Below are 13,729 nucleotides of genomic sequence, written 5' to 3'. Positions count from 1 at the left end.
TGTTGGAGTTATGCTTGACGTAGGTTGTTCTAGGATCACTTCTTGATCATAGTTTCTCGATCGTGCTTTGCCTTCTCTACTCGCTCTCTTTTGCGTATGTTAGCCACCATATATGCTAGTCGCTTGCTGCAGCTCCACCTCATACCTTTCACCTTACCTATGAGCTTAAATAGTCTTGATCGCGAGGGTGTGAGATTGCTGAGTCCCCGTGACTCACAGATACTTCCAAAACCAGTTTGCAGGTGCTGATGAAACCGTGCAGATGACGCAACCAAGCTCAAGGAGGAGCTCGAGGAAGATCTTGTTCTTTATGTTGTTCCGTTTTCTAGTTGATCAGTAGTGGAGCCCAGTCGGGACGATCGGGGATCTGTGTAGCATTTGGGGTAGTCTTCTTTTATTTTTGGTTCCGTAGTCGGACCTTGTCTGTATCTGGATGATGTAGTGCTTTATTCATGTATTGTGTGAAGTGGCGATTGTAAGCCAACTATGTATCTCTTTCCCCTATTGTATTACATGGGTTGTGTGAAGATTACCTCACTTGCGACATTGCTTACAATGCGGTTATGCCTCTAAGTCGTGCTTCGACACGTGGGAGATATAGCCGCATCGTGGGCGTTACAAGTTGGTATCAGAGCCTTCCCCGACCTTAGGAGCCCCCATGGCTTGATCGTTTTTAGCAGCCGTTGTTGAGTCTAGAAAAATGTTTTGAGTCATTTAGGAATTATATATCGAAGAGTTTAGGAATTATTTTTACTCCCCAGTCCCCTCATCGCTCTGGTAAGGCATCCTGACGTAGAGTTTTGACTCTTCTCTTCTCAAATTTCCACTAAATTTTTTTTAGGATCACGCGGGTATCTTGGAATTGTTCCGATGGTTTTGTGACGAGAACATTGTTCTTGGTGCCTCCTATCATTTAGGGGTTGTGGCAGTGTCCCGGGGAGTTGAGCTCCGAGGTGTTGTCGTCACAATTTTATCGTTGCTGTTCTGGAATACCTGAGTTTAGTACGCCGACATCGAAAATCTCTTTTATGCAGTTCCTTGGTGAGATAACCTTGACGCCACCCAGTACTGGGGCGGGAGTTCGGGAGTATTGCCATAACTTGTATAACGGATGCTTTTCGAAGGTTGAGGTAGATGATTTCCGAAGGTTTCTTGGTTATGTGTTGAAGGATGGATACAGCTGGATGTAGGTTTTGCTAGTTTTGGGTGAGATATTATGCTTCCCCTGTATCCCCAACACCTAATTGCATAACTGGAAAGGTTCGGGAGTTTCATAAGTGGGAATTCAAGTAGTTCTTAGGATATCTTTCTGACAAATGTATGATATGAAATTGGGGTTCGACGTCTAGTGGTCCGCCTATTCACGGTTGGTTTTACAGTGGTCTCGTTGTGTCTTAAAGAGTCCTTGGCTATGCCGACTCGGGGACGCTTCATATGTCATGTGCACTGCCTTGTACATGATGGTGCTGTACAATCGAGCCCGTGTAGGCCCCACCATGAAAATTTCGGATGAAATCTCTATCATATGTTTGTTCTGGCTTATTCTGCAAGCCAATCCTTTGTTTTGTTTTGAGTTGTGAAATTCGAGTTGCTTCAATGTCAAGTGTTGATTCCATGCCTTTTCCTAAGCGGTGTTCTCATGTGAATACTAATCCTTCATGATAATCGAGTTTGTCATGTCAAGCCTTTTCAACCGGTGCGTCTCTCGCCAAGCGGATCCGTTCATGTTCAACATCCGCAAGATTCAATCTCAGCTTTCTAAATGGTGTTCGTTCATCCATCCTAAGTTGTCTTTGTTGTCCCTCCCTCCCACCCTTGTTTCTTAAGGACTCAGATTCCTTAATCAAGTATCCATGGTATCGATGGAAGTCTCTCCATTCTTTTCTTTCAATGTTTGTGTCCGGTGATTCTCATGAAGATTCTAACGGAGCTTCAAGTTCGTCACCCTTTACTCATTTTTTCTTCTCCGGTGGTTTAAATTCAAGCGTTATTGATCATATCTTTCTCCTTGTTTCAAATACCCTATCATGCCGGTGCTGCTCATATTCATTCACTTCTCGCTATTCTATTGTTTCGGAGTGCTCAAGATATCTCAGAAGATTCGTGTTTCCACTCTGCTTTCGTAATCATTTCAAGCTCTTTCGAGATTGTTATCTCATTCTAGCCATTTAATTCAACCGGTGCAATCTATCTTTTAAATCATTCAACGGTGTTTCTTTTGAGTGGGCCCTAACCCACAGGTCTTTTCCCAGGATCTTACCGGACTCTTCTATTTTTCCGGAGCTATCCAAATTTCTTTTCGAAGTTTGACGTAAGAATGATTTATCATCAGCCAAATGTCTTTCTCCAAGATCTTTCAAATTCTTTTCATCGTTGGCTCAACCTCTTTGTTTTGATTCTTCCGGAGTGTCTAAATAATTCATGGTGCTATTTCTCGTCGTCATTCTCAGATTTTGAAGACCGAAGAAGAGTTTCTCTTTAATCTTGCTCCATTCTCTTCAAGATTCATGGTGCTAGCTTGTTGCCATCCTCTCATAATTATTTTGATTGTGAGAATCCTTTTCAACCATCCGGAGTAATTTAGGAGTATTTTACAGTTTGACTCTCCGAAGCCCATCATTTCAGAAGACCTATTCATTCTCAGCTTTTAGCTCTATTTCTCTCAATCTTACCGGTGCATCGTTCAAATATCCTCTAATCAGTTCATGATCTCTTCGTTCTCATGGATCTAAATTCTCTCAAGCATCTTCGTTCATTTGCTAATTCTTCCCGGTGTTTCTTTATCTTTTCTTCGTTCATTTTCAATTCTTACGGTGGTTCGTTCAAGAGTTCTCGTCATTCGTAATCATATCAATTTAATCGTTGTTTTCAATCCTACCGGTGGATTCATCGAAGACCTTCCCAAGTTTGCGCTATATCTCGCTTAATCCTTTCTACGAGAATAAGTAGTATGCCAATTCCATTGCTTGTCATCAATTTTAATTGGTGAAGGATACGCATAATGTAATTCTTATTCTTGTTTCATCGAGTATATTCAATTATTTATTACAGAGGCTCATCAAATTCTCAGTTTCACTTGATTCATCTTTTCTTTTTCGGAGCTCCAAGTTTCAACTTATCTCGTCGCAGAGCTCTTCCAATCATCGCAAGGTTTCACCTTGTGTTTTCAACTTCTCTTTCTTGTCGTTACCCTTTGTTACCGGAGTTCTTCATGGAGGCCCTACATGGTGGTCCATAAAGGACTTAATCAGTTCTCGAAGCGTTCATCAACTTTCTTTTCAGAGGAGCTCTAGCTTTCTTCATATTGTAATCCAGAGTGTTTTTCTTTCTACCGTATCATTGGAGGTGGTATTATGTCATTCTTGATAATTTGATTTCATGTTTTCATGATTCACATGTTGTCAAGATTGAGATATCTTAAATCCATCAATCTCGTCATTGGAGTTATCTTGGGTTATATTTCACCTAAAGCCTTCCCTAAGGATGGTTGCTATCTATGGTGTTTATAAATGACCCAAGTTATTCATCTATCCTCCTGGTGAAATAAGTTTCTCGTCTCCTTGTTGATATCAATCCAATCTTGGTTTCCGTTAGTGGCAGAATTTCACCTCATAATTTTAAGTAGTTTTTCATAAGCCCACTACAAGTTTATTCGTTTCGTTGTTGGTTTTTTCCAACAATTTCGTTATACCGTTCTTGCAAGGATGCTTTTCAAGCTCTTTGTGGCAGAAGTTGCCATTTTCTTCTCCGTTCTTTTGTTCCTACGATGAAACTTCTATTCTTTCGTTCCGGAGGCATTGTGATGTTGCTCTCTAAGACCCATCATCTTGTTTTGTCAAGATCATGTTCTTTCCTTTTGCTTATCCATTTAACCGGAGTGTGTGCCCGCTGCTCAAGTTCTCCATTTTATCAAGCCTTGCATATCTTTGCAACTAGAGTGCTGTTCGAATTTGTTCTTCCTTGTTCCTTTTCCTAACGGAGTGCTTTCAACTTCGCTCATTCTCGTTGCATTCTTTCTTTCAATTTGATCAACCTCTCAAGGCTCGTGGTTTCACTCGTTTGTCAAAGAAGCAACTTAGCCTTACCTCTTCTCTTTCTCTTCCGTTTTTCCCTCCGGTGCCATTCTAGATCTCGGGACGAGATCCTCTCGTAGTGGTGGAGTGTTGTGACGCCCCGAGACCGATGTGCCAGGTGTCCTCCAGTTTTTTGCTGTTGTTGCCTTGTCTTTGCTTGCGTGTCATGCATTGCATATCATGTCATCACGCGCATTACATCATCATGTTTTAAAACTTGCATCCGTCCCGGTTTCCTCGTTCCGTCCGTTATCCGTTCTGAGCGCAGACACACTTGCACGCTCCCGCGGCATGTCCGAGATATTATTTTATAAGTGGCCAAAAAATGTTCTCGGAATGGGGTGAAAGTTGGCGTGCGGTGTTGTTTTGTTGTTAGTAGGCCGTCTGCCAAGTTTCATCGCATTCGGAGTCCGTTTGACACCCCAACGGGTATCTATAGCGGCAGTATAGCCGGTCTAACGTCGGACGTTTTCGGTCTCCGGAAACCATGCCGGGCTGCATCTCTCCCCTCTACTCTCAGACCAAATCGCTCTCCACAGTCCTCCTAGGCCCAGCCTACCCCTCTTTGCGCCGCGCATAGACCTCTCGTGCACGTCCGAAACTTCCCCGGACCCGACCCGGGCAATCGTCACTGTTGTGTCCGGACCATCCCCAAACATCTACAAAACGTCACCGTTTTCTTATTCGGACGCCCTAGCTATTTTATTCGCGATCGTCCGATTTCGATCGGAGGGACGAGATAGCCCCAACCTAATCCGCAGGCCTATATATAAACTAGTCCAACCCTAATTTTGTGGCAGCTTGTCCCATCCTCCTCATTCCACTGCCGCCACTCCTCTTGTCTCCCCTTCCTCGGGATCCCCTCCTGATCCAAAAATCCTCCCACCCTCGTTTTCCCCAGCGAGCCAACCACCACAGCCCCGCCTGACCAACCCGCGTCCCCATTCGCCGTCCTCCTCGTGCCCGATCTGGACGCCCGCAGCTCCCGTGCGCTCCCCTGCCCGAGCCGCCTCCACGCCGACCCCATCGCCCTCCTCCCTGCTTCCGCGCACTGCTGCAAGCAGCAGCAACCAGGAGCCCGAGCTCCATCTTCCTCGCCCTCATCCACGAGCGCTTGAGGTTCCTGCCTCCTTGTTGCCTCGCCCGTCCTCAAGCCCCAGCCCGGAGCACCCCGCAAACAGCAGTACCAGGCGAGGACTCCCTCGCCCTCTCCCTTGTCCTTCTTCCCTCTGTTTTCCTCCCCATCTTCTCATCTCGCTCTTCCTCTGCTTCTTCTCGCAGGGACCGAAAGGATCCAGCCTTGGCCTCGACCCTGCGCCACCACAGATGACCTCTACCGCCATGGCACCGCCCGTTCGTCACCAGAGCTGCTGGATCCGGCCAAACTCCAACCTGTCTCCGTCGGATCCGCTTCATAGCATGCCTCCGCTTCGCCTGAACCGTGCCCATGCGTCGCCTCGAGCAGTTGCAGAGCCGCTCGCCGCCTGTACGCTCTAGCGCCCCCCCTGACTCGCTCGATCCAGGCGGGATCGAGGAGCGGGACGAGCCCAGCCACCGCGTGGGCCTCCGGGGCCCATACCCTCGGCGCGTGGCCCAGATCCAGTAGGCCCAGCCTGCCTCCACAGCTGCGCCCAGCCTCTCCACAAGCCGACCCATGAGGCCTGGTGAGGCAGCCCCTATCCCTGTGCACATTTGGGCCGGCCAGATTCGGCCCGGGACATATTTTTTTCCGCAGAACGTTTTTTTCTATTAATCCTGAGACTATAGATTTGCAGTAAGGTCCCTAAACTTCATGCATATAATAACATATTAACCATGCATCGGCTTAAAATGATTTAAACATGTAAAATGACTAGAATTTCATCTAGTTTCATAATATGTCACTTTCTTGCCATGTTCAAATGTTTAAAATGATGTTTGCATTATTTTGCTCCTATGCCATGTTAAAATGATTTAATTCATATCTAAATAACCGTAACTCGGATTTTAATAAACTTTATATGTAAATGGGGTAGAATTGTGCCTAGTTTAACATGGTGACATTGCTTTGCATGTTTAACAACTATAAAATATGATTTAGGGCAGAACAGCACCAAACCTTAAAATATGCACATGAGGAGTTTCCGAACATGTTGTTTTGTTGTTCCGGCCTCATTTAAACTTGCCTAAATAGGTAGTTTTCATTTGCTTTACCCTCTTGTCATGTTTAACAACATTTCATATTGTTGGGTACATAAACAAGATCGAACTGAATAACTCGAATGTGGTGTTTCGTCAATATGCAACGGAGTTGCATGTTGAGCTCCACTTAATTTGTAGGATTGTTTGTGCATTTTGCCATGCCATGCTTCATTAAACCAGACATGCATCATACTTGGTTGTGCATCATGAAATATTTATGTGGTGGTTGTTTACCATGATTGTTTTCTTCTTTCCGGTGTTGCTTCTTCGGGTTGGTTCCGATAACGTCGTGTTGTGAGGATCCGTTCGACTACGTCCGCTTGTCTTCTTCATGGACTCGTTCTTCTTCCTTGCGGGATTTCAGGCAAGATGATCATACCCTCAAAATCACTTCTATCTTTGCTTGCTAGATGCTCGCTCTTTTGCTATGCCTATGTTGCGATACCTACCACTTACTTATCATGCCTCCCATTTTGTGAACCAAGCCTCTAACCCACCTTGTCCTAGCAAACCGTTGTTTGGCTATGCTACCACTTTGCTCAGCCCCTCTTATAGCGTTGTTAGTTGCAGGTGAAGATTGAAGTTTGTTCCTTGTTGGAACATGGAGATGTTGTTCCTTGTTGGAACATGTTTACTTGTTGGGATATCACAATATATCTTATTTAATTAATGCATCTATATACTTGGTAAAGGGTGGAAGGCTCGGCCTTATGCCTGGTGTTTTTTTCCACTCTTGCCGCCCTAGTTTCCGTCATATCGGTGTTATGTTCTTGGATTTTGCGTTCCTTACGCGGTTGGGTTATAATGGGAACCCCTTGACAGTTCGCTTTGAATAAAACTCCTCCAGCAAGGCCCAACATTGGTTTTACCATATGCCACCTAGCCTTTTTTCCCTTGGGTTAGGCCAGCCGAAGGGTCATCTTTATTAAACCCCCGGGCCAGTGCTCCTCTGAGTGTTGGTCCAACCCAGAGCACCGTGCAGGGCCATCCCTTGGCAACTTGGGTTATGTCGGCTCCTGTACGCTTAGCTTATCCGGTGTGCCCTGAGAACGAGATATGTGCAGCTCCTATCGGGATTTGTCGGCACAGTGGGTGGTCTTGCTGGACTTGTTTTACCATTGTCGAGGATGTCTTGTAGAACCGGGATACCGAGTCTGATCGGAATGTCTCGGGAGGAGGTCTATTCCTTCGTTGACCGTGAGAGCTTGTGATGGGCTAAGTTGGGACACCCCTGCAGGGATTTGAACTTTCGAAAGTCGTGCCCGCGGTTATGGGCATATGGGAATTTATTAATGTCCGGTTGTAGAAAACCTGAAGTTGACCTTAATTAAAATGCATCAACCGCGTGTGTAACCGTGATGGTCTCTTTCCGGCGGAGTCCGGGAAGTGAACACGGTGTTGGAGTTATGCTTGACGTAGGTTGTTCTAGGATCACTTCTTGATCATAGTTTCTCGATCGTGTTTTGCCTTCTCTACTCACTCTCTTTGGCGTATGTTAGCCACCATATATGCTAGTCGCTTGCTGCAGCTCCACCTCATACCTTTCACCTTACCTATGAGCTTAAATAGTCTTGATCGCGAGGGTGTGAGATTGCTGAGTCCCCGTGACTCATAGATACTTCCAAAACTAGTTTGCAGGTGCCGATGAAACCGTGCAGATGACGCAACCAAGCTCAAGGAGGAGCTCGAGGAAGATCTTGTTCTTTATGTTGTTCCGTTTTCTAGTTGATCAGTAGTGGAGCCCAGTCGGGACGATCGGGGATCTGTGTAGCATTTGGGGTAGTCTTCTTTTATTTTTGGTTCCATAGTCGGACCTTGTTTGTATTTGGATGATGTAATGCTTTATTCATGTATTGTGTGAAGTGGCGATTGTAAGCCAACTATGTATCTCTTTCCCCTATTGCATTACATGGGTTGTGTGAAGATTACCTCACTTGCGACATTGCTTACAATGTGGTTATGCCTCTAAGTCATGCTTCGACACGTGGGAGATATAGCCGCATCGTGGGCGTTACAGTTATAGTCACCTATTACGTGTTATGATCCGTAAACCCCGGAGTGGCAGTATTCAGGATACTTTCCGGTGATGACCGTAGTTTTAGGAGTTCATGTATTCACTATGTGCTAATGCTTTGTTCTAGTTCTCTATTAAAAGGAGGCCTTAACATCCCTTAGTTTCCTTATGGACCCTGCTGCCACTAGAGGCTAGGACAAAAGATGTCATGCAAGTTCTTTCCATAAGCACGTATGACTATTTACGGAATACATGCCTACATTATAGTTATCAATTGGAGCCATTTTTGTATTCCCCCTAGGTTATGACTGTTATATGACGAATATCATCCAACGAATTCACTGATCCAATTCCTATGATTTTCCTACATATTGATCTTGCTAAGTTACTATTGCTACTGTTACTGTTACACTTGCTACAAAATCATTGATATCACTTTTACCGTCACTATTGCAACATGTTGCTATACTACTATCAAAACAATCATATTACTGTGCTACTAATCACTTGCTAAAGATAATTAATCTCCAGGTGTGGTTGAATTGACAACTCAGCTGCTAATACATGCAAATATTCTTTTGCTACCCTTGTGCGAATCAATGAATTTGGGTTGAATACTCTACCCTCGAAAACTGTTGTGATCCCATATACTTGTGGGTTATGATCATCCTACGCGCCGATTCGTCAGGTCACCTCGACCAGATCGGCAGCTTCGTCCCCGATAGGAGATCAGGTTCAGCAACTTCGAGTAGGTTGCTAATGCTCAGGGCGATCTGGTCTTTACTGTGTTCTCAGCCCCGCTCGATGAGTCTAAAAATCCCGAAGCTTTGACATCGAACCTTCTCCTCGGCCCCGTCTCTGGGTTGATCCATATCTCGGATCTGGCTTTGAGCTCGGACCCGATAACATCATTTAAAAACTAGGAGTCGGCCTTGGACGAACACACTCCCTGCGCTAACATCCCAGAGTCTATCTTTGAAAAACGCTAGAATATGGATCCGGCTGACCTGTTGCTATTAAACAAGACGTTGGCCCGAATCCAGACAATGAACATTATGGATGATCCGCCCTTGACCTATGCTCGGAAAGGTCTTGAGGTAGGACACGAGGAATTTTACGTCCCACCCACCACCCACTTAGTGGCCACTGTCGAAGATTTAACCGACATGCTAGACTACTCTTCTAAAGAGGCCAATGACATGGATGAAGATGTCGACGCCATGACTTATACTGCTACTAACCCTACCACCACGGGCCCACCTCCACCTATGACCTGTATATGGTGGACACCCCAACGATAAGGGCGATGGCACCACTGGGAAAAATGGCGACGGCACCCCCCAGAAAGGATGGCTATAAGCCCGGCAAAGAGCCGCCAAAACGCCAACATCGACATGGATGCGTGTTTGTCATAGTAGGTCGCGTTTTTTGTCATGCATGTACATCCATGACGATTTTATGACAGAATCAAGATAGTCATACCTGTGCTGTCATAGAAGTGTTCCATGACATTACCAAAATTATCATCACGGAAGTGTGCACTTCCATGACGATAAATCGCGCGTCACAGAAGTGCTTTCGTCAAGGGTGACCAACACATGGCATCCACCGTAACGGAACGCCGTTAAGCTATCGGGTCGGGTTTTGGATCTGATAACCCGTTAACAGCCCCGACCAATGGGGATTTTCCACGTGTAAAATCATCATTGGCTGTAAGAAATGCGTGTTGGCTCATCGTTGGGACAGATGGCATCCACTCATTGGACAGAAGGCGCCTATGATACGTCGACACGTGGCACGGCCCAACAGAGGCCCATTCCTGTGAAAAGGCCGGCCCGTTTGACTTGGTCAAAAGGTGGCGGGTTGGCCCATGGAAAGCCTATTAATGGCATGTTCGCATATAGCCCATTTATAGCCCGCTAACCCAAGGCTTGTTATGCCCTATCCGAATTAGGCCTTGTAGTGTCATCTGGGCCATCCAATATGATTCCAGCCCGTTTTCACTTCTAGCCCATGTATGGCCCATGACGTCTTTCGGCCCATATGAGGCCCTATGTAACTCTTGGCCTATTAACAGCCCGTGGTGAAACTGGCCCGTAATGAACAATGTATCACTTTACACCCATTAACGGCCCGTGGTGAAACTGGCCCGTAATGAACAATGTATCACTTTATACCCATTAACGGCCCGTTATTCTGTTGGGCCGTTTCCAGCCCATGTTATCTTTCGGCCTTCTTAGAGCACATTTATTCTTGGGCTCATTTCCAGCATTCGTTTACTTACGACCCGTTACTGGCATTTTCAGCTTGTGGGCCAAATTCAGCCCGTGGTTACAGTCGGCCCGTTTGTGGTCCATTAATACGTTGGGCCGTTTTCATAGCATCATCAAATAGAGCCTATTAACGATGGCCCGTTATGGTCGGCCCATGAACAGACAATTCCAACTCTAGCCCGTTTGCTGCCATAATGCGGCCTGTTATTGGCCCATGTTTGGCCAATCGATCATATGGCCCGTATAAGGCCCATTGATGATACGACCCGTAGAAGGCCCATTGTTTCTACGGCCCGTAGAAGGCCTACTATTTCTACGGCCCGAAGAAGGCCCACTGTTTCTACGGCCCGTAGGAGGCCCAGTGTGACTACAGTAAATATTAGCCCATGGTTATTGTGCCTAGTTTAAAAAAATAGGTTATTGCAACCACTAGCAAACCACGGAAAAAGAACTGCACTAACTACAAGCAAACAAATAAACAAGACAACAAGGAAATAAATAAGCAAGCAACTTATGCTAGGCTATCACGGCTATTACACATATTACATCCACTGGGCATCAAAGTTTGCCACCCGTGCAAATATAGGGAACAAAGCAGCATATAAACGCCGCAGCAAAACAAGTCCAGAACTGAAACCACTTCAGAAGAGTTCAAGAAACAATATCCTGGGTACCCATAATGCTGGCAAGATGCTTAGCAAGCTTATTAACTTTCTCTTGTTTGGCGCTTAAATCCTCCAGCGCTTGCTGTTGCACAAGAAAGTATGCATTTGAATTCTGCAGGGACTTTCTCAGTCCTTCGGCTTCTTGCCGCAGCACAACTGACTGATGCCTTTTAGCTTGTAGCTGAGACTGAAGAAGCCGAAGTGATTCAGGCAGCGAGTTCGAAGAGCTTGTGCCAGCGATACTGGCCAGTAACTCGAACACTACATCAACGCAGGACTGTGGGGTTTTCTCACTGTCTACAAGATCGTTTTTATCACCTTTCTTGGAGACCAACAGGGTTGTCTCACTATCTTGAATCTTATCTGCATTACTTTCTCTACCATTGCATAGTGGGGTGCTCTTCTCCAATATTCTGTTTGCATACTACAAGAGAAACAAGCAGACACATCACAGGTTTAGCTTGTAGTATACGAAACTCATTTTGGTAAACCGGTTCAATAGTAAGGTGGACAGGATAACAGCATGAAACAAACATATATCTATGTACTATGGTCACTGTATTGTCCATATCATTCTATTTTATGTTCCCTAATCAAGATAGAGACACAGTTCAACTCATATATTTTTAAGACACGGCAGCATAGACAAAATATAAGTGTGAGAAACTACACAACATTGGCAACACTTGTAATGTGCATCACATGAGAACATAACTGTTTATACAACTTAAACTGAAATCAACATAGAGCAAGAAGTTAGAACAACAATCCAGTTAAAGAAAGAGGTTTAAAACATACCTATTGCGCCATTGGAGTTTCAGTTGGATCCTTCAAATTCGAAAGTAGTTGGTATGAGTAAATACAGTGATGCAACAGCAAAGGAGTACGGACCATAGCTACGGAATCTGACCTGAGAATAGTTGCTCTTCTGCTTTAAACGTGGAGTTTGGGTTAGCTGTGGTGGTCTTCGTGCTTTGGGCACTGCAGTAGCTTTACAAACTGCTCGTGTGGGGGTACTCTATGGTGGACATGGTGCTTTGTCAACTATAAGTGGGTTACTATCCGCTAGGGTTGCGGTTAGATGGGTTGTAGCTGGTTCTCTGCCCAACGGTGTAAGTGTGCAATCTGGAAGAGTCTCGATTATGTGTGGTGGGGCTAGTTTGTCGGCCAGTACAACCATGGTTCTATCTGCATCGACGGGTAGCACTGTCTTTTGTGAAGAACAGGTTTTTTCTCCCTTAGATACTGCCATCACCCCCTCCAATTCAAATGGCTGATAAACAAGAAAAGAAATTGAATGTACAGACATTGTATGATAGACAGATGTGGTAATTCACATATATGTTGTCTAACCAAACAGGACAGCATGACACAATTTCACATATATGATGCCTAACTAAACAGGATAGCATGACACAGTTCCAGATATATGATGGATAACTTAACAGGATATAATGGCATAATTGAACATATGATGAGTACCTAAACAGGATGACATGAAAAAACTATATGATGTCTTTCTAAAATAGGTTGGGATGAAATAATTCACATACATGTTGTCTAAGTATACAGGATGGCATGATATAATTGACATAATTGATTCATATACTAAGCAGCTGGCACTCGCATGTATGATCTCTAAACTAAGCAGATAGAATTCAATATTGTGCATATGATGTCTAAACTAAGCAATGCAAGACACCATATGCATCATATGAGAAATATAAACATTGCAACTTAGATCATACACCTCAGGTGGGATATAGGACTGGTCATCTGTCTCTGAATCCTCCTCTGAGGAGCTCCCTATAACCATCGAGATATATGCTTCAACAGGTACCATTGCCTACTCTAAAGACCTTGTTTTCACTCCAGATTTTTCCATAACCGGCTCAAATGGCTGATACACATGAAGAGTAGTTCAATATACATAGATTGTCGGCAAATGGAATACGTAATGAAAAAAAAGATGGCATGAGATAATTCACATATATGATGTCTGGCTCCATGGCGGTGCATAATTCACATATATGATAACTGGCTAAAAACATGGCATTGCATAATTCACATATCTGATATAGAAAGCAAACAGGAGGCATTCACACAAAGCATGTCTAATCTAAGCAGATGGCATGGCAATGCAAGACACCATATGCATGATATGAGCAATATAACCCAGCCAAGTTAGAGCATGCACCTCGGGGGGGGGGGGGAATACGACTGGTCATCTCTCTCTGAATCCTCCTCTGAGGAGCTATCTATAACCAGCAAGAAATCTGCATCAACAAGTAGCACTGACTGCTCAGAAGACCTTGTTTTCACTCCAGATTTTCCCATGACCGACTCAATTGGCTGATTCACAGGAAGAGTAGATGAATGTATAAACATTGTTGACAAATGGAATACATTATGGAAAAAAATATGGCACGATACAGTTCACATATACGATGATTGGCTAAACAGGATGGCATTGCACGATTCACGTATATGATGCCTGGCTAAAGAAGATGGCATTGCATAATT

The sequence above is a fragment of the Triticum urartu genome, chromosome 2A (genome assembly GCF_056163025.1).
Source record: "Triticum urartu cultivar PI428250 chromosome 2A, HENAU_Tu73, whole genome shotgun sequence".
NCBI classification, from domain to species: domain Eukaryota; kingdom Viridiplantae; phylum Streptophyta; class Magnoliopsida; order Poales; family Poaceae; genus Triticum; species Triticum urartu.
This window is presented reverse-complemented; position numbering follows the sequence as displayed.